General features: G+C 36.0%; 1 pseudogene; it reads right to left on the reverse strand.

The window, feature by feature from the left end:
- Positions 1-9,077: 9,077 nt before the first annotated feature.
- Positions 9,078-10,631, reverse strand: LOC114025018 (annotated as a pseudogene).
- Between the last annotated feature and the right edge of the window lie 16,448 nt (positions 10,632-27,079).

Raw genomic sequence — 27,079 nt, forward strand, 5'->3', positions numbered from 1 at the left:
TTTTGTATATGACCCCTTTCTCCCTACTCACACAGCTTTCACTTTTAGTTTAGGCTCATGTGACTTCCTACCTGGATTTTTGCAACAGCTTTCTAATTAGTCTCCCTTCCTCAAGTCTCTAACTGCTCTAGTCTACCCTATACACTGCTATCAAAGTAATTGGCCTTGAAAGTGTTGACCACATGGCTCTCCTCCTTTATTAACTCTTGTGGCTTCCTATTGTCTTTATGAGAAAATATAAACTATTCTGTTTAGTTTTTAAATCCTATACAAACTAGTTCCAACCAATTTTTTTCCTGCCCTTTTGGTCATTATTCCTCCTACTTCATTATGCTATCGAGCCAAACCGGCAAATCCTTCAGTTCCTCACATTCGACACTCCATCTCCTACCTCAGCCCTTTGTACTGACTGTTCCACATGTTCAGAATCCATTCCCTCCTTAATTCTACCTCGTAGAATCCCTCTCTTCTTTTAAGGCATAGAACAAGTACCACCTTCTACATGAAGCCTTTACTAATCTTCCTAATTGCTAGCCTCCTCCCTCCCAAACCCCTTGTACTTTCTACATCTATCTATCTATCTATCTATCTATCTATCTACCTACCTATCTATCTATCTATCTATCTATCTATCTATCTATCTATCTATCTATCTATTTGTCTGTCTGTCCATCTGTCCATCCATCCATCCATCCATCCATCCATCCATCCATCCATCCATCCATCCATCCATCCATCCATCCATCCATCTATCTATCTATCTATCTATCTATCTATCTATCTATCTATCTATCTATCTATCTATCTATCTACCTATCTATATTTGTATATATTTGCATTTATTCCCTTTATATTAAATGTTGTATATATTTATACATGTATGTATTGTCTCTCTCATTAGAATGTAAGCACCTTGTGAGTGGGGATTTTCATAGTACTTGGTATAGTGAGAAACCTCCTGACAATTCTAGGTACCTAAAATTGGAATGGGCTACCTCAGGAGGTAGTGGGTTCCTACTAAGCAAGGGTTCCCTCTAGTAAAGGCTAGATGATTCCTTATACAGAATATTGTAGAGTGGATCCCTATTCATGGAAGAGTTGAGCTGGGTGACCTCTCTAGTCCCTCCAAAATCTGAGAGTCTATAATTTTGTATCTGAGATATATAAAATTAGGCACTGAAGAGTAAAAAAAAAGGAGATGGAAATGTATGGAAAGGAATAACTGAGGAAATAATATTTGTGGTTTAGAAGATTAAAGTTTGTGAAGAGAGACTCATCTGGGAGAGAGTGTGAAGGTGGCAGGTAAGCTTCTACATCTCAAAGGTTAACCTCCAACAAGATTTTCTAAATTTGGCCATCATACCAGCAGCCAAGTATGAGGAGTTGTCCAGATGGTGTTGAGCTAAGGTGAAATGTAAAATCTCTAATTAGTAGTCCTGTAAAATGATTTATGTTCTGGTTAGGATTAAAATTTATCTCCCAGAAAACTGGTAACCCTTATAACAAAACCACAAGGGAAAGGGTTAAAATTTTAATTCTAAAATCAGCAAATACTACAAATCAGGATTTGATTTATTATTTTGTTGATCGTCTAGACCAGAGGAGTGAAATTCCCAGCCTGCAGACATCAAAGGAACCAGATTAAATTGTAATTGGGAAATGTTTAACAAAATAAATTAAAATACAATACAACATAGATAATGTTAATTTGTGGTTTTCTATGTCAACATGTGGCCTACAGGTATCCATTTTTATTTGGGTATCTCACTATTTGTCTAAACTTAAGAAAGTGTTAATAATGTTGATTAAACTTAAAAGTGCCAGAAGTGGGTACATTTTCTTTTCAAGTTAGGTTGATTCACATTTAACCCCAAATACTCTCACTTATATTACTGAATCTTGCTTTAAAGTTATAATATTAGCCTTCTTCATGTAAGAAATATCACTGATTCAAGTTTTAAGTTTGTTTTGGTCAGTGTGTCTGTGCTTCTTTTGTATTAAGTATTCCTTTTGTGTGAAGAAAGACATTTCTCATCCTATAACTGACCCATAAGGTGTATTGAAAAACCTTTCTCTCTAATCCCCCTATTTTTGAAGGGGGAGGAATACCAGACAGAAATAATATCATTCCTGAGTCACCAGAATGGGGTAACTAATGAACTGGACAATGTGATAGCAGTGGTAAGAGGGAGCTTAGATCGCTCTCTCTCTCTCTCTCTCTCTCTCTCTTTCTCTCTCTCTCTGTCTCTCATTTGAGGGCAGGCACCCCTGGACTTAACACAGGACATACTTCATGCCTGGGTGCTGAATAGGGAGTGTCATTCATTAGTCTCTGTGAACCTACTAGCATTTCTGTAAGTTTAGAATTATATTAGCATATATTTCTCCTGTAGTGTTTAATTTCCTTGAGAGGAGGGGCTATTTCATTTTTGTTTAATGGGTAGGATGAGGACCTTGTCCTTAGTCCATGAGCAATATAACCCTCTTGGTTCCAACCCATGTGCAGGTTGAGTGTGTTTGCTTTCAGGAAAACATAATGGACAAACCTTTTCCCCTACTTCAGGGCATGCATAGGTATCCATCATCAGACTATTTTGTATTTGTTTTACCATGTGATTATAGAAAACCTATTAATTGTTTGAGCCAGAATTAAGTGTATGTACAAAAGATTTTGGAAGATGATCTCTACTTACCTCCTTCATTAGCAACTTTTGAATGAGGAAGAACTACTGTGGGTCTCTGGGCAGGAAGCGGGTATTTGGCCCCCCTTTTTTTAAATAACTAACCACTATCATACAAATGCATGATTTCGCTATTTCTTTTATCTCTTGTTTATTCTTTCTTAATCATGGGCAAATGTATATCTGGAGATAAAATAGATCAGATTATGAACTTGTAAGCTTTCAAAGATCAAAAGAATCATGAAAGATCCAGCAACAACAGCTGGTAACCAAGTCTCCCAGTAGCCATAGCAGCCCAATTTTGTGGGGAGCTGGCATTGAGAAGCAACCTGTTTGACCCACACTGGCAAGGAGCTACATCAAAATATCTACTGGCTATGTCACACCTAGAAGAGAGCTTGGTGGGGTTTTATGACAAAAAAGGACTTCCAATGCCAGGAAATCTGCAATATGCCTCCCTCTCTACCCCATACTTCCATAGATGTGGGGGGAGCAGTGTTTTGTAGTAACCACTTTAAGTTGGAGTCTTCTCTCCCAAAGAGCCAAATAGGTGTGTAGAATGTGCCACCTAGTTTGGAGGGATGCTGTTGTACTTTAATCCACACTATACTTTCTCAGTAAATATCCTTTCATAAAAACTAATTGATGTTAATTGGTTAATTGATATTAAAGAGATGTTAATTAGTTTAATGATATTGGGAATCTGCTGGATGGGAGTTCATGAACAATGATGTTAGAAACCCTAACTGCTTTTCCTGAAAGTTGTAGTAAGAAACATCATTTGGGGATTCAGCATACCAGTGTGAGTAGGATTGAGTTAACTCAATGGGAGACTGAACCTAGGGTCTGTTGCTGTATTATATCTCCAACACCTAGAGTAGTACTTGAAACTTAATAGGTACTTAATAAACAATTGTTGATTGCCTGATTGAAAGGACCTCTCTCTTTTAAAATAATGAGTAATTTCCAATTACATGTAAAAATATTTTAACATTCATTTTTCAAAAAAATTGAATTCCAAATTCTCTCCTCCTCTCCCTTCCTCCCCCCTCATTGAGAAGGCAAACAATTTTATATAGGTTATACATGTATAGTCATGGCAAATATTTCCATATTAATCATGTTATGAAAGAAAGCACAGACCCCCCCCAAAAAAACCCTAGAAAAATAAAGAAAGCTTTAAAAATTTGCTTCAACCTACATTCAAACTTTATCAGTTTTTTTTACCTCCTCTGGAGGTAGCTAGCATTTTTTTAATCATAAGTCCTTCAGAATTTTTTTTGGATCACTGTATTGTTGAAAATAGCTAAGTCATTCACAGTTGATCATCATGCAATATTGCTGTCACTGTACATACTATTGTCCTGATTCTACTCACCTCATTTTGCATTAGTTTTCATGAGTTTTTTACCAGGTTTTTCTGAAAGCATCCTGTTTGTCATTTCTTATAGCACGATAGTATTCCGTCACAATCATGTACCATAGCTTGTTGAGCCATTCCCCAATTGATGAGCATCCCCTTAAGTTCCATTTTTTGCCACCACAAAAAAGAGAATCTATAAATAATCTTGTACATATAGGTACTTTTTTCTTTTTTTTTTTATCTCTTTATGATACAGATCTGGTAGTGGTCTTGTTGGGTCAAAGGACATACATAGTTTTATAGTCCTTTGGGCATAGTTCCAAATTGTTCTCCAGGATGGTTGAACCAGTTCATAACTCCACCAACAGCACTTTAGTGTCCCAGTTTTCCCACATGCCCTCTAACATTTGTCACTTTCTTTTTCTGTCATGTCAGTAAATCTGTTTTTTTTTTAATTTGTATTTCTCTAATCAATATTAATTTAGACCATTTTTAAATATGACTATAGATAACTTTAATTTCTTTATCTGAAAATCGACTGTTCATATCCTTTGACCATACATCAACTGAGGAATGACTTGTATTCTTATAAATTGGACTTGGTTCTCTAAATATTTGAGAAATGAGGCCATTATCAGAAAAAAACTTGCTATAAATTTTTTCAGATATAATTATATGATTACTGTGTACTTCCCTCCATCTCACTTTCCACTGTTTATCCTTCTCTCTCTCTCTCTCTCTTTCTCTCTCTCCACTTTCCCTCTCTCTCTGCACTCTCCCTCTCTTCCTCTTCCTCTTCCTCCTTTCACCCTGTCCATCCTCAAAAATGTTTTGCTTCTGATCACCATCTCCCTCAATTCATCTTCTCTTCTATCAGCCCCCTTACTCTTATTTTCTTCCTTTCCTACTTCCTTGTAGGGTAAAATAAATTTCTATACTCACTTGAGTGTTTTTGTATATTATTCTCTCTTTGAGTCAATTCTGATGAAAGTAAGGTTCATGTATTGCCCACCACCTGTCCCATCTTCCCCTCCACCATAAAAACTCTTTTGTGCCTTTTTTTTGTGGGATAATTTACCAAATTCTACTTCTTCCTTTACTCCCAGTGCGTCCCTCTTTCTTACCCCTTAGTTTAATTTTTTTAGATATCATCCCATCATAGTCTATGTATACTCCTAACTGTCCTAATAATGATAAAAATTTTAGGAGTTACAAGCATTATCTTCCCATGTAGGAATGTAAACAGTTTAACCTTACTGAATTCCTTAAGATTTCTCTTTCTTGTTTACCTTTTTATGCTTCTCTTGAGTATTTGAAAGTCAAATTTTCTATTCAGTTCTGATCTTTTCATCAAGAGTCCTTCAAGGTCCTCTATTTCATTAAATATCCATTTTTTTTACCCTGAAGAATTATACTCAGTTTTGCTGGGTAGGTGATTATTGGTTGTAATCTTAGCTCATTTACCCTTTAGAATATTACATCCCATGCCCTCTCATCCTTTAATGTAGAAGCTACTAAATTTTGTGTTATCTTGACTATGGTTCCACAATATTTGAATTGTTTCTTTCTGGCTGATTACAATATTTTCTCCTGGATTTGTGAAGTTTGGAATTTGGATAGAATATTGTTGAGAGTTTTAATTTTGGGATCTCTTTCAGCAAGTGATTACTGATTTTTTTTCCATTTGTATTTTATCTTCTAAGATTTTAGGATATCAAGGACATTTTCCTTGTTAATTTCTTGAAATATGATGTCTAGGTTCTTTTTTTTTCCATCATGGCTTTAAGGTAATCCAATAATTCTTCAATTATCTCTCTGGGATCTATTTTCCCAGTTTTTTCCTATTTTTTCCAATGATATATTTCACACTTTCTTCTTCTTTTGATTTCATTTTATTGGTTCTTGATGTCATTAGCTTCACTTGTCCAGTTCTATTTTTTAAGGACTTATTTTCATCAGTGAACTTTTGTACATAGTTTTCCATTTGGCAATGTTGCTTTTTAAAAAGTTCTTTTCTTCAATGGATTCTTGTGCCTTTTTTGTAACACCTGACCTTTTCTGTTTTTAAGGGTTTTTCTTCAGTATTTTTTGTGTGCCTTCTTTATCAAGATGTTGACTTTTTGTCATGATTTTCTTGCATCATTCTAATTTATTTTCCCATTTCTTCCCTCTAACTCTTTCCTTTGATTTAAAAAATCCTTTTTGAGTTCCTCCAGGAATTTTTTTTGGAGGGGCAGGGCTAAGAAAAATTCACATTTTTCTTTGAGAACTTGGATGTAGCTGTTTTGACTTTGTTTTCTTATTCTGAGTTTGTGTTTTGACCTTCCCTGTCACAAGAGTAACTTTCTATGGTCAAATTTTTTTTCATTTTTCTGGCCTATTTCTTGACTTTTAATTTTATGTTAAAATTGGGTTCTACTCCTAAGGTGGAGGGAACACTGTCCTAATCTTCAGGTTTTTCATATTTTTGTTGCAGAGCTAGTTCTGGGGGCCTGTAACTTTTGAGTTCTCCCAAGGTTGTATGATATGAGGAAAGGTGTGATCACTGCTCTCCTGGCTTGTACTCTGTTGTGAGAGACCGCAAGCACTCTTTTTAACTCTCGAACTATGAACAGGGTCCCCACTCCACTGTGGCAACACACTCTTGTGTACTAGCGCTCCTCCTAACCCTGGGACTGTGAGCCAGAACTGTGTATGGGCAATGCATCAGAGTCCTGCACTCAGTGCCAGGAAAGAGTCCCCTTCAATCTCCTTCTCATCAGTTGTTCTGTGTTCCATTCTTACTGTAAGATGGGACTTTCTTGCCAACCTTCTAAATTGTCTTAGGTTATAAAATTGTTTCACTCTGTCCTTTTGTTGGCTCTGCCACTCCTGAATTCATTTTGAGGTGTTATTTTTGTTTGTAGGGAATTTTTGGAGGTGAGTCCCTGCCTTTACTCTGCCATCTCAGTTCTGCCTCAAAAGAACCTCTCTTAAATAGATACTAAGAACTGTGTCACCTACTTTAAAATTATCTATTCTATCTCAACCTCCACAAATGCCAAAGTCTTAAGAAGACTGACCTTAATGTGTATTAGTAGCAAAACAACTCATATCTATAGAATGCTTTACGGGTTACATGGCTCTTTACTTGTGGTAGCCCTGTAAGATAAGGTACAATAAGTCTTTTTTGTTCAGTTGTATAATTTACAAACCACCTTTCTCATAACAACTCTGAGAGCAGTATATAGAAGGCTGGTCTTCAACCCTTGGTACATCACTTAACCTCTCTGGACCTCAGATTCCTTATCTGTAAAATAAGGAAGACGGACTTATTGGTCAATCTCTATGTCCCTTTGGTATCTAAATCTATGACCCTCTGAGAAAGTAGTACAAGAATTATTATTTAAAATAAGTCAATGATAGATGAGGACAATTAGACTTAGAGAAGTTAAATGACTTTTCTGATATCATACATGTATTAAGTAAAAGAACCAAGGATCAAACCAAGATGTTCACATTATTTTCCATAAATTAGTTTACATTTCAGTCAAATTGCCCTACTTTTTGTTGACAGTACATATTGTTATATCTCCCATATTTGTGCCTCTGTTCTCCATGCCTGAATCCCTGACTCTTTCCAACATACCATGCTATTTTATACTTGGGGCTATAGTCAATTCTTATCCCATTCAGTGCTTTTCTAGATTGGTGGCATCAAAGTCAGGACATAACGGCCATCAGACTCAACACTGCCTAATGGGTGAAGGAGGTCTATGAGTAGAGAGGGAGATCAAAGGGCAAGTGGGAACATTTTCATAAAGATGTGTTTCTGGAATTCCAGTATGATAAGAAATATTTCTGATTATATTGCTAAACTACTTAATTTTCTGTTCTCCAAGGTCTAGTTGAAATTAAGATGCAGGAATTAGGCCTTGGTGTTTCTGCTACATTTCTGGGTGTGAATCAGTTGTTACACTTGCTGAATCTGCAATGACAATGTTCATGGAGGAGCCAGTTTCTCATAGAGGACCCCTAGTAACCTCCCATACGGTTTATTAGGGCAAGAAAGAAGGTTGCCTAAGGAAAGATGGCAGAATTAGGCCCAGAGACTGAAAAGAAAATGCCTCTTTAAAGCAGCATCTTGTTCTAAATCTCTGCTCCCTGTGTGCCTTTCAGATTCAAGTCATGTGTGTTGAGTTTATTGACAGTCTCCCCTCCCTTTTCTTCCTATAGGCATTGCAGAACCAATATAGCTACAGATGGGCAAGCTGTGTTCTCTTCTGCCTTCCACATCATCAACAGAATTGCCTGTTAAGTTCAGCTCTCAGAATCTTTATAGTGAATGATGAAAGAACAGTTTGGTTTCAGGTAGTAGAAGGTTGAGCCTGCAGCCTTGGTAATTTAAAAATGTTGTTTTTGTTTTTTGAAAGTCTGACATTTCCTCCGAAACAGTAAATTAAGCCTGTGGGTTATGAAGCGGGGATTAAAGTGTGATGGCATAGAGTTCTTACACGTTATTTGTCTGACTACTACTTTTAATAAATTTAAAATGTTTCATGTCCTCTTTTTCTGGGACATGGAACAGCTAAAGGATTATGGAGTTTGGCCAGAACTTCAAAGATCATGCTCCCCAGGCCCCTGGCACTAGTTTACACTATGCATGACAAATTTAGGAACTATGGAAGCTTGTCTCTCTCCCAACCTGATAGTTTTCAAAACTCTGCTTGGCCTTAGAGTTTCCTTTTGACTCACCAAAGAGCCCTTTCATTTGTACCCATTAGAATATCAGTAGCTTGACAGTAAGGATTATTTTTTATCAACTGTGCTTTTTCACAGTATAGGTGCTTGTTGATAGGCTGACTGAATTTAGTTCTCATATAAGCATATGGAGACAGGGTTAGAATATTCCCAGGATGTTTCCCAGGAATTCCAGGAATTCCAGTCCAGTCTAGGCAAGAGAGGAGACTTTATTGAAAATCCAAGATGGCACTGAATGGGAGGATTTATTGGGAAGCATCAAGGGGATTCCCAGCAGAGAGGCTGGTGATCATTCAGAGCAGCATTTTCTCATTAATCCAGTCAATGTAGGCAGAGACCTGGGTGAAGACTGACTTCTTGGCTGTGTTGCAGCTCAAGCCAGAGCCAAAACTCATAATACCTCTCACTTCCCAGGCTCCATTTACAGCCTTGCAGTTCAGGGATCCACCTGAGTCTCCATTGCATGCTGTGATGATGCCATCTTCTCTAGCACACACTATGTTTTGGGTCAGCATGCTGCCCCACCAGTCTCTCTGAGTGCATGTATCATGGTCCACTGTGGGAAGTAAGTCTTGCTGGAGAACATCAGCAATGGGGCCATTGGGCCAGAGGCGGCCTCAGCCAGTCACACAGTAAGGATAGTCCTGGGGCAGCAGGGAGTCCTTTGGGTGCAGGCAGACCACCTTGATGGTGTCACTCAGCTCCACAGGCTTACCCAGCTGGATGAGGGCAGTGTCATTGTGCACCAAGAAGGAGTTCTCTCTACATCTATTTTGGATTGTTCATCAGCCTTTTAGAATTTAACAGAATCATCAGATAGTCTCAATATCTATCAAAAAGCTTGCAATTGATACAGGGAAAATCTGTAATAGATATTAATCTTCTTTAGGTTCTGGTGCTCAATTTATTTCTTTTAAATGGATGGAATTGGACTAAAGCATAGGTTCATAGATCTAGAGTTGTAAGGACTTTGAATACCATATGGTGCAACTCCCTTATTTTTCAGATAATGAAACAGAGGCCCATGGAAGTGATGTTACTCACCCAAGATCTGCTGGTTAGTAAGCATAAAAGCCAGCTTATAAAACTCCAAATCCAGTATATTTGCAGTATACCACACTGCAGACAATGACTAAGGTTTCTTCTTCTAAAGATGATATCTCCTTTAAACAGATATGTGTGAACTTTTTTAAACAAACATTTTAATAACTGTACTTCACTATAATTGATTTCCCTGGTAATCCTATGTAATTTATGCACTTAAAAACATTCTGAGAACAATTGATGAGCTTTATCAGTCTGCCAAAAGAGTTTACAACCCACCCCCAAAGTTTAAGAATCACTGCTCTAAAGGTCTGTGACTATGATTCTCTTTAACAAAAGAGGAGGTACTTTCACCTACCACCTTAGATTGTATCTTCCATTGAAGAGGAAGGCAAGAGACCTTTCTGCTCCCTGAACTCACTTTTTGGCAGCTGTTTACAATTGAAATCAACATAAAAAGAAGGCACCTGCCCTCCTGGTGTTATCTGTGCAGCTCTACTAAGGCTCTTATCTCTCCCACTTAAAAACAAACAAGCAAAAGACAACAAAACCTCTCCATTTCTGTTTCTGATCCTCTAATGTCCATCCATTTGATTAAGTCCCTCTTCCCTTAGGTGGTGCAAATGACCTTAAGAGGGCTAGTTCATGAAGTCCACTTCCTGTCATTAATGTTTTAACATGTACTCATAAATTTTTTCCCATATCCCTTCATTGAGGGCAAGTTTGTATGGTAGTAAAGAAACAAAGGGAATGTATAATCAAGTAATCAATTAACAAATAAGCACCTGGTACTTACCAGCCATTGTGGTAATCTCAAGGAATATAAATACAAAGAACAAAACAATTCTTTGTTTGGCCAGGCAATGGGGTTAAGTGACTTGCCCAGGGTCACACAGCTATTAAGTGTTATATGTCTGAGGCCAGATTTGAATTCAGGTCCTCCTGAATCCAGAGCTGGTGCTCTATCCACTGCGCCACCTAACTTCCCCTAGAGCAAAACAATTCTTGCCCACAATAAGCTTTTGTCCTAAGGAGGTGACAACAAAAAGTACATAAACATGTACAGCATGAATCTAAATTTAACATATATGTAATTATGTATTAATATAGACATAATTCATAGATAATCATACATGGAGTGGTCCATCTACAGATCATATGCAGTCCATATATGGACTATCATGGTTTCCCCTCCCCACCTATCACTTCTTTCTATTTTTCCTTTTGTATATTGTTTTTCTCCACTAGATTGTAAGCTCCTTGAGGGCAGGTACTATATTTCTTTTTCTTATTTGTATCTTCAGCACTAAACCTTGTCTTAGACATAATAGGTGCTTAATAAATATTTTTGACTATTTACTATACATAGGTACAGATAAGTCATTTTTTACACATTTATATTCCAGGCACTGTGCTAAGCACACAGTCCTCTCAAGGGGTTTACATTCTAATAGAGCAGGACAAAATATAAAGAGGATGTGAAAATTGGAGTAAATCATTCACAGCATCATCTAAAATCATGTATTTAAGTGGGGGGGAGTTATGTTAAATTTATAGTCTGTTTTCACTGTGTGTACATGCATACACACATGTGTGCATGTGCAAACAATGCATGTATATTCACAAGGTAATTTTAGAAAGGTTGAGGGAGGGCACTAGCAGTAGGGAGGATCAGGAAAAGCTTAATGCAGAAGACAGTGTCTGAGATTTATTTTAAAGGAAAGGAGGGACTCTATGAGGCAGAGGTAAGGAGTGAGTGCATTCTAGGCATGGGGAACCAACAGTGAAAAAGTGGGAGACGGGAGAGAAAATGTTGTAAGCTAGGAGCAGAGAGAAGGCCAATTTGGTAGGGTTGAAAAGTACAGGTGGTGGAATAATTTGCAGAGGTTGGAATGGTAGTTTGGGGCTTGGTTGATTAAGGATTTAAAAGCTAACCAGGGAAATGTCTGTTTTATTCTAGAGTCAATAGGAAGCCACTGGAGTTTGATGAGTTAGATGGAATTAGTGGAGTTAGATCTCTGCTTTAGGAAAATGACTTTGGCAGCAGGGTGTAGGTTAGATTAAGGTGGTGAGAGATGAGGCAGGGAGACCAAATAGGAGGATGATACAATAATGTAGGTGAAAAGTGATGAGGGCCTAAACTAAAGTATTAGTTTTTTGAGTGAAAAGGAAGTATCAGATGGGAACAATGTTGTCTGTAAAAACTAAGATTTGGCAATACGCTGGATATATGGGGTGAGGGAGAGTGAGGAGTTCCAGGATAAAGCTGAGATTATGAAATTGAAACACTGGACAAATGATGGTGCCTTCTATAGAAGTTGAGAGGTTTGGAAGCAGAGGAAGGTGGTTAAAAGCAATAGTAATGAATTCATTTCTAGACATGTTGAGCATCTGAAGTAAGGAGAAGGATATTGAAGGCAAATAAAACCACTTATACAGCTTTGCTTAGGATTGTTCTTGCTGACAGAACAAGTTCTGGCATCTACTCTGCAAATACAACATACACTTTGAGGGCTAAGATTGTTCCATTTTTTTCTCTTTTTCTTTAGTACCTAATGCAGTATTATGTTCACAGTGAGTACTTAAATGTCTGTTGTAATGAATATAGTAATGAAAAGGAAAACAACACCAAAGGACATCAGAATTTAGATCATTTTAATGATCAACCTTGTCTCTAGGGGACCAAAGATGAAACATGTCTCCTTCCTCTTAGTGGAGAGGTGGCGGACTATGGATATTGAATACGCATTTACTGCAAGACATGGTTCATGTATCAGTTTGTTTTGTTTAACTGAATATCTGTTACAAGGTAGGGTACTATTTGAGGGGGAGCTTGGTGGAGATGATAGCAATAAAAATCATCAATAACTATAATAACAAATGTTTGTTGCATTTAATTGAAGTTAGCTAAATTCTGAATCTTCTTCCTCCAGCATATAGTACCAAGTTGGGGAAGGGGAGTTTGGGATGGTGAGAGAGAAGTATGGGGTGGGGGTGGTGATATTACATATGGTTATCATACTTACAGCACCCTAAAAACCAGATGAATCAGGAATAGAAATGCAATCTTAATCTTCAGTCTATCTTTGCTTTTTGCAGGTTTTTTGTTGACAACTAGAAATAGTGATAAAAATGCATTGCATTCATCCCAGGATTTAAAAAAAATGTTATGCTACATGCAGAACATTAGTGCCCTTTGGAAATGTCTTTACATGAACAGGTGGGTTTGGACCTTGCCTGCAGCTACAGTTTTTGATCATATAGGGGGTTACTGATGTACCCTAGGCAGCACCCATTAAACACTTATTTGTAGTCATTTCAATATACACCTTTAAGCTACTCTTTTTATCTATTTCATAGTTGCAATAGGCTCACAGTATGACCAAGGTTGAAAAGATGTCTTTTTCCTATAGTTATACTTCACCTTAGTTGTTTTTCTCCTGGGGACACAAATAGCTTATTTCCCATATGAAAATAGTAATAGGTGTGTATATGTGTGGATTGATACACACTGTGTACACACTCACAGGCAAGGGAACATGGCATAGTAGAAAGTCCTTATTCCAAGGACTTGGAGTAAGAAGAGTGGACTTCAAATCCCAGTAGCTCTGCTAATTACTATTTGTGTGATCCTGGGCAAGTCGTTTAATCTTTCTAAATCTTCAGTTTCTGTGTGTGTAAGATGAGGGAAGTTTTTCTGGATTTTGTCTGAGGTTCCTTTCACTTCTGAAACTGTGATTCAAAGGATAACATAGTTGACATTTTCAACTAAAATAATTCAATATAGCCTCTGGTCTTTGGATGTTATCATCTTTTACAATGCTGCATAAATTATATTCCTGGTTCTGCTCACTTCACTCAGCAATAAAACTTTTATTTTATTTCTTCCAAGAATTCTCATAGTCCTTTTAGAAAATCCTTTTTTCCCCTTTGAGTCTCAGCTTCAATTGTCATGTACTTGATTTGAAGGAATTTTTTAAAAATATTGGTTTCTATTTTCTTTGATTTATTTATCTCCTCATATTTAGTCCATGAAATATGGCTTTATATCAAGGCTAGGTTTGACACACTCCCCCCCATCCCTCCCCATTGTCTTTTTGGGTGGCATTTGCTGGAACAGGTATGAGGAAGGTGACTAGACTGCCTCCCACATGTGGGCAACCATCTTTGCAAGAAGGACTGACTGATAAGTGAAAGTACTGGCAAATTAGTCAAAACTAGCTCTCTGTCATTGCATCATATACTTCATCACTTATTTATTTATTTATTCATTCATTCATTTTAACCATTTACTTTTTAAAAATTGAGTTCCAAATTTTCTCCTTCCCTCTTGCTTCCTTCTGAGCCATTGATAAGGCAAGCAATATATCAATTACACATGTAAAGTCATGCAAAATATAGTTCCATATTAACCATGTTACCAAAAAAATGAATAAAAAGCAAGAAACATAGAAAATTAAAAAAAGTATGTGTCGATCTGCCCTCAGTGTTAATTCTTTCTCTGGAGATGGTTAGAATTTTTCATTACAGGTCTTTCGGAATTGCCTTGGATCATCGTTTGGATCAGAATAGCTAAGTGTTTCACAGATAATCCTTATAATATTGCTGTTACTATGTATAATGCTTTCATGATTCTGCTCACTTCACTTTGCCTCAATTCAGATAAGTCAATTCAGTTAAGGTTTTTCTGAAACTGCTTTGCTCATCATTTCTTATAGCACAATAAAATTCTATTACGATATACCAAAGCCATTTCCCCAGTTGATGGGCATCACCTCAATTTCCAATCCTTTGCCATCACAAAAAGAGCCACTATAAATATTTTTGTACAAATAGGTTCTTCCCCTTTTCTTTGAACTTTTTGGGATACAGACCTATCTATGAGTGATGTTGCTGGATAAAAGAGTATAAAACAGTTTTATAATAGTCCTTTGGATATGGTTCCAAATTGTTATCCAGCATGGTTGGACCAGTTCACAACTCCACCAACGTGCATTAGAGTATCTTCCCCCCTCCCCACATCCTTTCTAGAATTTATGATTTTCCTTTTCTGTCACATTAGCCAGTCTTATAGGTGTGAAGTGGTATTTCACAGTTGTTTTAATTTGAATTTTGTTAATCAATAATGAATTAGAGCATTTTTTCATGTATTAATAACTTTTATTTCTTCTTCTGAGCATAGCCCTTCATATCCTTTGACCATTTATCAATTGGGGAATGGCACTTATTTTTTAAAAATTTGGCTTAGTTTTCTATGTATTTGAGAAATGAGGCCCTTTTAAGAGAAATTCACTGTAAAATTTCTTAGTTTCCTGCTTTCCTTCTAATTTTGGTTGCATTGGTTTTGTTTGTGCAAAACCTTTTTGATTTCATGTAATGAAAATTATCCATTTTACTTAATCTGATCCTGTCTATCTCTTGTTTGGTTATAAACTCTTATCCATAAATGTAATAGGTAAAATTTTTCATTCTCCCCTAATTTGCATATGATATTACCTTTTATGTCTAAATCATGTCCAATTTTTACCTTATCTTGGTATACAGTGTGAGGTGTTGGTCTATACCTAGTTTTTGCCAACTGTTTTTCAGTTTTCCCAGGAATTTTTGTCAAATGGTGAGTTCTTGCCACAAAAACTTGAATATTTGGGCTCATCAAACACTAAATTACTATTTTCATTTACAACCATGTATTATGTGTCTAATCTATTCCACTGATCCACCACTCTATTTCTCAGAGAGTGACAAATTATTTTGATGATCGCTGCTTTGTAATACAGTTTGAAAACTGGTACTGATACAGACCACCTTCCTTCACATTTTATTGATTCCCTTGATATTCTTGAACTTTTTCCCCTTCTGGATGAATTTTGTTATTATTTTTCTAGTTTTGTAACTCTTTCATAGTTTGATTGGCATATGACATTGGATAAGTAAATTAATTTATCTAGAACTGTCTTTTTTAATATATTTGCTCAGCCTACTCATGAGCAATGAATATTTCTCCAGTTGTTTAGAAGTCTTTATTTGTGTGAAAAATATTTTGTCATTCTGTTAATTTAGTCCATGACTTTATCCCAGCAGGAAGACTCCCAATTCTGTACAGTTTTTTTAATGGAATTTCTCCTTCTATCTCTTCCAGCTGGGTTTTGTTGGTACTGTATAGAAATGGTGATGATTTATGCGCTTTTATTCTATATTCTGCAACTTTACTAAAGTTAATTATTTCAACTATTTTTAGTTGATTCTCTAGAGTTCTCTAAGTATATCATCATATCATCTGCAAAAGAGTGATATTTTGTTTCCTTATTACCTATTTTTATTCCTTCAATTTATATTTCTTGTCTTATTGCTATAGATAGCATTTCTAATACAATATTACATCATATACTTTAAACTTGAGGCTAAAATTGAGCATAAATCTAGGAGAATTCATGCCTTAAAACTATCCTTTCCTTGATGTTGTAATAAAAATTTCTCATCAGTACTCCTCAAACAGCAATTTCTTTCAGCACCAAGTAGGTACAAATGAGTTTGATATCAGTGATGTGAGGAAGCATTTAACACATGAATTTGGCATTCAATTTGGGGAAGCTAAGTGGCTCAATGGATAGAGTATTATACCCAGAGTCAGAAAGATTCATTCATCTTTGTTAGTTTAAATCTGGCCTCAAACACTTACTAGCTGTGTGAGCCTGGGTAAAGTCACTTAATCCTGTTTGCCTCAGTTTCTTTATATGTAAAATGAGCTGAAGGAGGAAATGGGAAATCACTTCAATATCTTTGTCAAGAAAACCCCAAATGGGGTCACAAAGAGTTGGACACAATTGAAAAATGACTGAATATATTGGTTATTTAGCTTTGGAGAATTAACAATGAAAAGTTATAAAAATAATATTCTTCTTGTATTAATTAAGCTCTTGAGATAAATCAGATTTTATTATTTTAAATTTATCTGATGACATAAGTATTGTACATTAGCAAAAATTATATTATAATATTCAGAGTTAGAAAAATGGACCATAGTCATCATCTAATTTGATCTCCTCATTTTGCAAATAAGGAAAATGAGGTCCAGTTCTGTTAAGTGACTTATTCAAGGTCACACAGCTAGTAAGCAACAGAGCCAGAAACTCTGATGCTCTAGTCCAAAGCATGCTCCACATCATGCTGAGTCCTTTCTATAGCATAGGTGGGATAGTGAAAGCTAAAAAAAAAGTTATGCAATGACCAAAAGAAATCAAGAAGTAAAGAGATAATGTTCATAAACTTAGAAAGGAGCATATGTCATTCAAAACACAGTAAGTAGTAATGAGTAATTAATATAAATGTGTGTATATGCTACCATTGCTTAAAATCAAATATCTTTTTTTATGAATTAATCTGAAATAACATCCATATATTTCTTCAGGGAATGAGAAAACTTTAGAATCTTGCTGATCACTTTTTTCTTTTCTAAAATACATATCTCAAGAGTAAATCAATTTCTTAAACTTTTGATTCAATGATTTAACCTTTACTCTATATCTTAACTACTTCTCTCCCCAAATTAAAAAAAAAGAAAAAGAGAAGAAAAGTGAACCCTCAACAAACATGCATAGCAAAACAAAACACATAAGATCCCCATTAGGATGTTGACAGAATATTCCATTATTAGTCCTTTGGAATCATGGTTGGTTATTGGTTAAGTTTTTCAAAATTTTATTTATATTGTTCTTGCTACTGGATAATTTTTTCTCCTGGTTCTGCTCACTTCACTCTGCTTCAGTTCATATAAGTCTTTCTTGCTTTTTCTGAAACTATTCTTTTTATCATTTCGTATGACACTAAAAATATTTCACTATATTAAAATACCATAATGTCTTCAACTGATGACCATTGTTTCATCTTCCAGTTTGTTACCAATATAAAAAGAGCTTCTGTCATAATTTGCATGTGTGTGTCCTTTTCCTATTTCTTTTTTAAAAGTATTTATTTATTTATAGTTTTCAACATTTACTTTTATAAGATTTTGAGTTCCTTTCCTATTTCTTTGACCTGTTCAGGTCATAAGCCTAATAGTGACATCACTGCATTAGTGGGTAAGCATGGATAAGGGACTTCTAGAGAGTAGTTCCAGACTCTTTTCCAGAATGTCTGGTGCTACACACAACTCATTTAACAGTGAGCTGATGTACCTATTTTACTGTAGATTCTCCCAAATTTGCATTTTTGCCCATTTTTTGTTATCTTTGCCCATCTGATGGGTGGGAGGTGGAAGCTCAGAGTTATACTGTGATTTGCATTTTTCTAGTCATTAGAGATTTAATACATTTTTTTTTTCATTTCTCTATTGGTAGCTTGGATTACTGCCCTTGAGAACCTGCCTGTTTTTATCCTTTAACCATTTATCAATTGGAGAGTGTCTCATATTCTTATAAATTTGGAATCAATTATTTATATATCTTGGAAATGAAACCTTTATCAAAGAGAAACTTGATTCAAAGATTTTCCTCAGTAAACCATTACCCTATCTGATTAACTGTTAGTCAAATAGTAAGTCCTTATGCCAATACCTGGGTCTATGTGTTTATCAAACACAAGGATAGTAGCCTACTTTCATTTACTGCTACATGTTGTATGACTTATTTATTTTATTGATGAGTCTATTTTTAAACCCATAACAAATTATTTAGATAGTTTTTGCCTGGTAGTATAATTTGGCATCTGGAAGTGCTGGGACCCATTCTGTCCTACTTTTTTCAACATTTCCCTTGAGATTCTTGAACTTTTGTTCCTTCAGATAAAGTTCGATTTTTCTAGCTCTTATAGTCGTTTGGTAGTTCAAATGGCATGACAAGGAGTAATTAAACTAATTTACTGATTAGTAATAAAGTTAATTTAATCAATGTAGGAAGTATTTTTATTATAGTATATTGGCTCTTCCTATTCATAAACAATTACATTATACATTCTGCAGTATCTTACATAGGATTGGAACTCAGGTCAACCTGACCCCAGGGATCTTTCCACTATGATGCTAAGCTGTATCAGAAGATAAAAAATAGATTACCAAACTATAACTATTCCAGCTAGGCATGACTTTCCAATGATTTATCCATTGGTAGGGTTGGGGTCAGCAGGAGGAATGGGGAGAAATGAAGACAACTGCTGAGATGAAGAATGAAAGAAAGAAGAAAGGGCCCTAATAATAACTACATCTTTAAATCCTGCCAGTGACTTCCATTTTAATCAGGTCATAGGTAAGGTTTGAATGCCTGTTGCCTTTCCTTCTTGAGGACTAGAGGTTGCATTATAACTTTGGCATTTTGTTCTAAGGTCTGTAGGGCAGCTCTGAAGCCTAATGTCTCTTCTTTTAATGAAGGATTCCCTTGTCCCTTTAGCAACAGAAAGTTGCCTCTTCAGTCTGACTTCAATATGACTCTTGAAACTCATTTTTTTGAGACATATGGTATAGTCTAGAAGACACTTGGAGAAGGGCAAGTCACTATTCTCTGATATTTGAATTATTTAGAATGTTACTGGATACTGGTTGATCATTATGATATTGCAAGGATTGGATATTTAAAGGGAAAGGGGATATCTGAATGTTAAGGGATACATGTACTATTTTCTCATTCTAGATGAGGAAACAGTTCCAGAGAGCCTGAGTAAATTAACGAGGGTCACATAACTATTAAGTTAGTAAGTATTGGAGTTGGAATTTGAACATAGGTCTTTCTTGATTTTTAGTATACTACACTTTTCACCATTCTGCCCTGTCAGTAATGACAATAACAGCAACAACAGAAACAGAAAAATGAGATTAAGGCAACATTCCTTCAATATTTTGGACAAATGTACCTGGTGAATTATGGAAAGTTATGTAAATATCTCACTTCTGTCCTTAGTACTTTGAACTGAATTTCATATTGAGTGCTGTAAAAGTTAGCTAAATATACATGAATTTTCTTTCTTTTCCTGTAGGATAGAGATCCCCTTATTTATCATATTTGTATAATAGAGTAGATAGGGATCTGTATTTGGACTTTAAAAGACATGAATTTGAATCTTGCTTCTGATTCTTATTAGTGATATGACCCTGGGCAAATTACTTAATTTAATTTAATTTAATTCAAGTACTCTTACTACTGCTTATTTGATTTCATGACCTGGGCACAAGCATCCTCTCTCCTTCCCACTCTTAACTTTTTTTTTTAGTAAATTAAAATTGATTTTGTTTTGAGAATTGTAAGACACTTCTTAGGTAAATGGAGGTATGTTGAGATTTACAAAATGAGGTTAAGGAATCACTAGAATAGAATATTTAGGGATATGAATTAGGGCTTGGTGTAATGGAAAGAGTATTAGACTTGGAAACAGGACAAATTGGTTTGTCCTGGCTCTCACACTTACTGATTGTGTCACCATGAGCAAACTATTTTGCCCACAGCAGCTTGATTTCTCATGTCTGTGTGGTACTGGCGACCACCATAAGTAACACCAGAGTCAAAGTCAGAGTGCAGAAAGAGTTTTATTCTTTCTCATGAGAAAGGGCACAGCCCTCATCATTCAAGTGATGGCAGTCAGGGGAGTGCAAAGTCTGTTAGTGGAGAACAAAGTTTTATAATCCTAACATGATACCCCCTCCCCATTCCTGAACCCTTCTTCCCATTGGCTGGGTTTTGGGGTGCTCAATCTAAACACAGCTCTCTAAGACCCTTATTTGGAAATATTTGCCTAGAGACAAAGAATTAGGAGGACTTTTGATAACCATTTAGAAGTTCTGCCTAAAGACAGATAAGCAGGAAGCCTCTGGAGGTCAGGCTAGCAGTCTTTTGCAATGCTTATCTTGCCAGAGGAGATGGAACACAGGTCAGCTCTTGCTTCTTTGGGAGTACCAAAGGAATTTATGAGTTTTAGTACTGAGGAAACTTCATCCATCTTACTCATGTCTAAAATGGGAATAATAATACTTGCATAATTTATCTCATAGGGCTGTGTTGAAAATATTTTGTAAATGAAGAACTTTGTTTTTTGGGTGAGGCAATTGGGATTAAGTGACTTGCCCAAGGTCACACAGCTAATAAGTGTTAGGTGTCTGAGGCCGGATTTGAAACCAGTTCCTCCTGACTCCAAGGCCAGGGCTTGATCCACTGTACCACCTAGCTGCCCCAAACAAAGAACTTTGAAAACAAAAGTGCTTATTATTATACACACTCTGACTTTTCTTACCTTGTTTTTTGTAATGTAACAGTTTATCCCTAGGATCAATATTTTTTTTTAAAGTTGACTTTGTTTATTAAAAAAAAAACTTTTAAAATTCATGTAGAAGAGACCAAAACACATCTGGATACATTTTTCATATTAAATTTCATAGGAAGATGGACTAGATTGAGACAATAGAGTATAGTATGAAATATTCTAGATCTGAAGTCAAAGGGCCTGCATGTTTGAATCCTGGTTCTGCAACTTTTCTCCCTATGTGCCCCTGGGCAAGTCACTAAGCTTTTCTGGGTCCCAATTTCCTCATCAGCAAAATTAGGAGTTTAGAATTGTTGACTCTAAGGTGTCTTGCAGCTCTACATTTATGTCTGTCTGTAAATAGTTTCCTTAAAAAGGAACACTAGTCTGCATTCCACAACTTATTTTGTAGATCTTGCATTGCATATATTGTGTACATAAAGGCAAGTAATTGTGACAAATTATGTTGAGTCCTACCTAGACTTGGAATCGAAAGACCTGGGTGACTCAGCTCTGCTCCTTCTAGGCATTTATGTAACCCCGGGCACTCCTCAACTTCTGTGAAATGGTGTTGCTAATTGCAGTATTATCTATTTTAGGGGTTATTGTGGGCATCAATAATATAATGAAAATGGCAGAACTTTGAGACTAAATGCATTACTAGTGTGAGCTTTTATTGTTTCTGTTGTTATTGTTATGGTTGTTGTTGTTATTATTATTCCTAATTCCCTTTTGTTGGGTCAAGAAGACAGTAGATGAATTCTCTGGGGGCTCAAAGCTAACTGAGTTTACAAGACCCAGAGGCAACTGGGAAAACCACTTGGAGGTTTCAAAGAAGAGAATGATGTAAGGAAGGTGCAAAGGTTTTAATGTGATTCTCTAGATAGTGTTTGGATAGGTTGAAATGGGGAAAGATAGATGTTGGAGTGGGTTTCCAAAGATCAATAGGAGATAAGGAAGATGAGGTTTGAGATTCTATCACAGAAATATATTTAGTGCTGTAGGCTAATATCTGAATCCCAAAATTCATTTTCTCTTCAAGATGAATCAACTAATCAATCAATAGCATTTTGCAACCAATAGCAATCAAAAGCACTTATTAATTGCTTACTAATATGTCAGACACTGTAGAAAGTGCTAAGGATACCAAGAAAAAGTGAAAATAGGCCCTGCCTTCACTGAGCTCTCATCCTAATAGGGGAGAGGACAACTACCAACCACCACCACCATCATCATTATGACCACCACCACCACCACCACCACCACCACTACCCCCAGTGCATTTATATTTAAGAAAAATGTAGAGTAAATAGAAGGTAACTTTACAGTGAAGGCATTAGCACCTTGGAGGGCTGCAGAAAACCTTTGGAAGATGATGGCATGTGAGTTTGGACTCAAAATAAATCAACAATTCTAAGATGTGGAAGTAAGAAATGAAAACATTCCAGACATAGAGGACAACAACTGTAAAGGCACGGAGCCTATCGAGGGAATGTTGTGTTTCAGTAAAATTTTGAATATGGGGTTTGTATAGGCAATTAACCATCTACTAATAGAATTTTGGGGAAGAATTCAAGGAATCCTTCTATATTTCCACAATATAGTGACACAATCTATTGCATTTCAATCTATTTGTATCCAAATTGTTCTTTTACTAAGTGCCTTGGAGAGGATAAAAAGGTTCTATGAGAGTTCAGTGGAGAAACAGATCACAAATTATGTACCATGTATAAAAAGGTTCTATGAGAGTTCAGTGGAGAAACAGATCACAAATTATGTACCATGTATAAAGTGCTTCACAAACTTTAAAGCACTATATCAATGTGAATGATGATGATGATGATGACGACGACGATGATGATTAGAGAACAAGGGAGCTAGATTAGGAAGGGCTTTTTGGAGTAGGTGGCATTTGATCTGGAACTTGAAGGATTGTTTTGATTTTAAGAGTAGGGATTGGAAGAGGATATTCTAAGCATACAGAACAGCTGAGGCAAAGGCATTGTGGTGGCAAAGTAGAATATATGTTCATGAAATGGCTAGTAGTCTTTTTTGGCTAGAACATAAGGCAACAGAAAGGAGGTAATGGGAGACAAGCAGAGGTTTGATGGAGTCAACTTGAACTGGTTCAGGAGAGTTGATTATTAAATTTTCAAGGTGAGGATTTACACCTCAGAAATTAGAAAATTACAAATCAGTGTTTGATTTATGGTTTTGTTGATTGTGTAGATTTAAGAAAACAATGCTAATAATGAAGATTAAACTTAAAAGTATGCCTTGAATAGTCCAGGAAATCTGGCTGTTAAATATTTACCAGAATACCTTTAAAGATAAAGCTACAGAGATAGATCTCAGCCAGATTGGAAAAGGGTCTACTTTTAAGTCAGGATAAGTAAGGCATTTCTTCCTTATACAAGGTGTCCCAAAACTTATAGTGCAGTTTTAAGTTTCAGTAACTTCAGGGCCAAGCAAACAGCACTGCATGTGTCTTTCAAATCAACTTAAAACCATTCATTCTAAGTTTTAGTAGCTTAAAACTGCACTAAGACTTTTGTCTTACATTACTTTTGTCTGTACATTTGGTAAGACATGGAGAAATATCAAAGATGGGAACCTGTTAAGTTCGAGAAAACAAAAGCTTTAAAAATATATTCCTTTGGCATCAAATATGACATTTTAACAAACTGAATTAAAACTGCTTCTGAATTATAAACAGTAGGACTTAGTAGGCAATTAAATGTTGATTGATTGATTGATTTTTATAGAAATGCTTTGTCTGCCTTTCATTATATGCTAGTATAATTTGATTTGTAGTGTTGGAGTCACTCTGCCACAGTGAATAAGAACTTAGTTTTTCTGGTAGAAAGTAAAAATGACCAGTTTCCTTTTCTCCTTGTATATTGGGGGTATATTTTTTAGCTCTTTCTCCAAAGCTTAGACCAAGTCATTGGAGATCTGGATTTGAACCCAGACAAAAGCAGATGTGATGAGAAAGATTTTTTTTTTCCCCTTAGCTTCTGATTACTTCACCATCCTGGTGAAGATCCTACAAAGATTTTGATGTTCTTAGCACTGCTTAATCCATAACCTTTTTAAAGCTGCAGGCAAAGTGTTTGGCAAATTCATTTGGGGCATAATTATTTGAAAACTTATTTGAGCTTCTCCATGAATCCAAAGCAATGCTTCCCTGGACTACTTACATGTAGTTATTTATTGGCTGTCAAATCTCATCTTGTGGACTGCCATTGTGTTGTAATTTTTAAGGACAAAAAAATTTCCATTCTTTAATATACAAAGCACATAACAGGCTACAGAACCTGAAAGGGACTTAGAAGACATCTAATCCTCTGCACCCTCATTTAAGAAATGAGCAAACTAAGGCCTAGAGACATGAAGGGCCATGCCTAAGGTCACATAGGTAAGTAGCAAATACAGTGAAGATTTGAACCTGGATCCTCTGAGTCCACATTCAACACAATGCTCATCATACCACACTGCCTCTCCTGTTTGGGAGCACAAATTTAAACACATTCAATAAGGACAAAGGCTCAGCTCTTACAAATAAGGAGACAGATGCCACCTTCTGGCTCCTAGAGAAATGGAGACAATCAACAGCCTCCCATTGAAGCCTACAGTACCTTGAAGGCGACATTTTATTCCTTTAGGGTTCATTTTGTTCCCCACCCCTCTACACTCTGCGAACTCTCTCCACCCTATATCTCTAGGCCTTGTCAGTTACAGATCCGGTTACAGTGGTAAGGAAGAAACATAGAGTAGGAGGCTTTGATCTTCAAAGTTAGCTAATTTCCCCTTGCTCAAAAGGAGTTGTTAGAGCAGCTGAGTTAAAAAGTCTTCTAAGGAAATGCAAATGTCTTTCTGTGTCCCTTCAGTGTGAGTCATAAGACTAGAGACCCAGAAAATGTTTTCACTCTAAACCCAACCAGTGACATAGGTCCGTAGAGAGAGGAGAGATTCATGTTCCTCTGGTGACTAGAGGTTTTCCTTTAGTTTGAATCAAGAAGAGAAAAAAAAGGAAAAAGGTAATGCAAGAATTCACTGTTAGTTTCCCTTTTGCTTCCCTTCCAATTCTGCCAAGGCTATTATAACATGCCCAAGTGAGGGAAGGCAGAAATACCAGGCATCAGCCTGAATAAAATTCTTGGTTCAAATAAAATGATTAAGAAGTTGCTTATAAATTTGTAGTTTCCGTGTGAAAATCAGAGCAGAAGCTGGGTTGAATTTGCTAACAGAAAATGATATTTGGTGCCATTTCTCAGTAACAAGTACAAAGGATTCAATGAATTTGAAGTCCATCTTGGAAAGTAGCTCTAACACCAATATCAAAGGTTAACTGTATTACACTAGGCTTTCTATGCGTCCTGTTATATTTGAGAAACAGAATTCAATTCACCATTTTAACAGTAATGAGCCAGAATACAATGGGATTTAACTTCAATTTCCTCCTCTGTAAAACAGAAATAATAATAGTGCCGACATACCAGGGTTGTCATGGGGATAATGTGAGATAAAATATCTGAAGTGCTTCACAAACCACAAAGATCTATATGAATATGAATGTCAAGGTTCTAATATATAATACAATCTGTTTTTTACATAGTACTTTAATGCTTGCATGAAAAGTGTTTTGCATACATGATTTAGTTTGGACATCAGCACAAAGCTATGAGGTAGCCTCAGATCATTTTTTGACTAATAAGAGCCAATTGTGAAATTTTCAGCATGAGTATTTGCATCTCAGACATTGACAAGCATTATAAATCAAAGTTGATTTATGTTTTGTTGATTATGTAGCTTTAAGAAAATGATAGAAGAAATCTTGAAAATCCCCATTATTTTTTCCCCTGAAGAGCCAGTTGTAAGACATTTACCAACACACCACTGAGGAGCTTCCATAGGTATTATTCTCGTTTTAGAGATGAAGAAACTGAGATCCAGAGTGTTGAAATGACTTGCCCTATGTCACAATGTTGAAAATAAGCTTTGAAGGCAGAATCTGAACTGATCTTCCTGGAAAGTCCAACATACTTTCAGTTACAAAACATTACCAGTTCAATCTATGAGTTAAATTAAGTTATAAAATTTGAGAAAAGGAAAGTTGAGTTCCTAATACTAATAATGTTGTATGTTTATAGAGTATTTTATGCTTTACAAAGAATTTATACTTACATATATAGTATGTATGTACACACATGCATGTAATACACACATATTTGTGTGTATGTATATATACAAACATACACACAGAAATATATATATATATATATACATACACACACATATTATATATATATATATATATATACACATATGTTGTTGTTCAGTTGTTTTCAGTTGTGTCTAACTCTTCATAATCCCATTTGGGATTTTCTTAGCAAAGATATTGGAATGGTTTGCCATTTCCTTCTCCAGCTTTTGTACAGAGGAAGAAACTGAAGCAAACAGGGTTAAGTGACTTGTCCAGAGTCACCTAACTATTAAGTGTCTGAGGCCAGTTTTGAACTCACAAAAATGAGTCCTCCTGACTCTGCGTCTCAGGCACACTATCTATTGCACTGCCTAGCTGCTAATACATATGTGTCTATGTATATATGTACGTATATATATGCATGCATATGTACATGTGCATGTATATAAGTATATGTATACATAAATATACACACATCCATACATGGTTGATTGTTGTCCTTTGTTCTTGAAGAGGATCCAAATGACATCACTCTATTAGAGTTGAGTTACAGTTTTCTCCTACTATAACTGATCAGAACAATATGAGTTCAGAATACTCTACCAAAGGTGGGAAACAAATAGTCCATGTGAAAATGCAGGATGGATTCTCTAAATTTGCCCACATATATGAATTATTCAGACTTTGCCATCGTGTTTCAGCTTCTTTCTCTCTCCACCCCTATTGTACTCTTCTCCTTGTCCCTGCAGCTCCCTTCTCACATTAATAAATTCTTCTTGGAACCTCCATTTTGAGGAAGGGCTCAGACCACCCATCCTTCATCTT

Source organism: Vombatus ursinus, unplaced genomic scaffold, assembly GCF_900497805.2.
Source record: "Vombatus ursinus unplaced genomic scaffold, bare-nosed wombat genome assembly UNPS02014826.1, whole genome shotgun sequence".
Taxonomy (NCBI): domain Eukaryota; kingdom Metazoa; phylum Chordata; class Mammalia; order Diprotodontia; family Vombatidae; genus Vombatus; species Vombatus ursinus.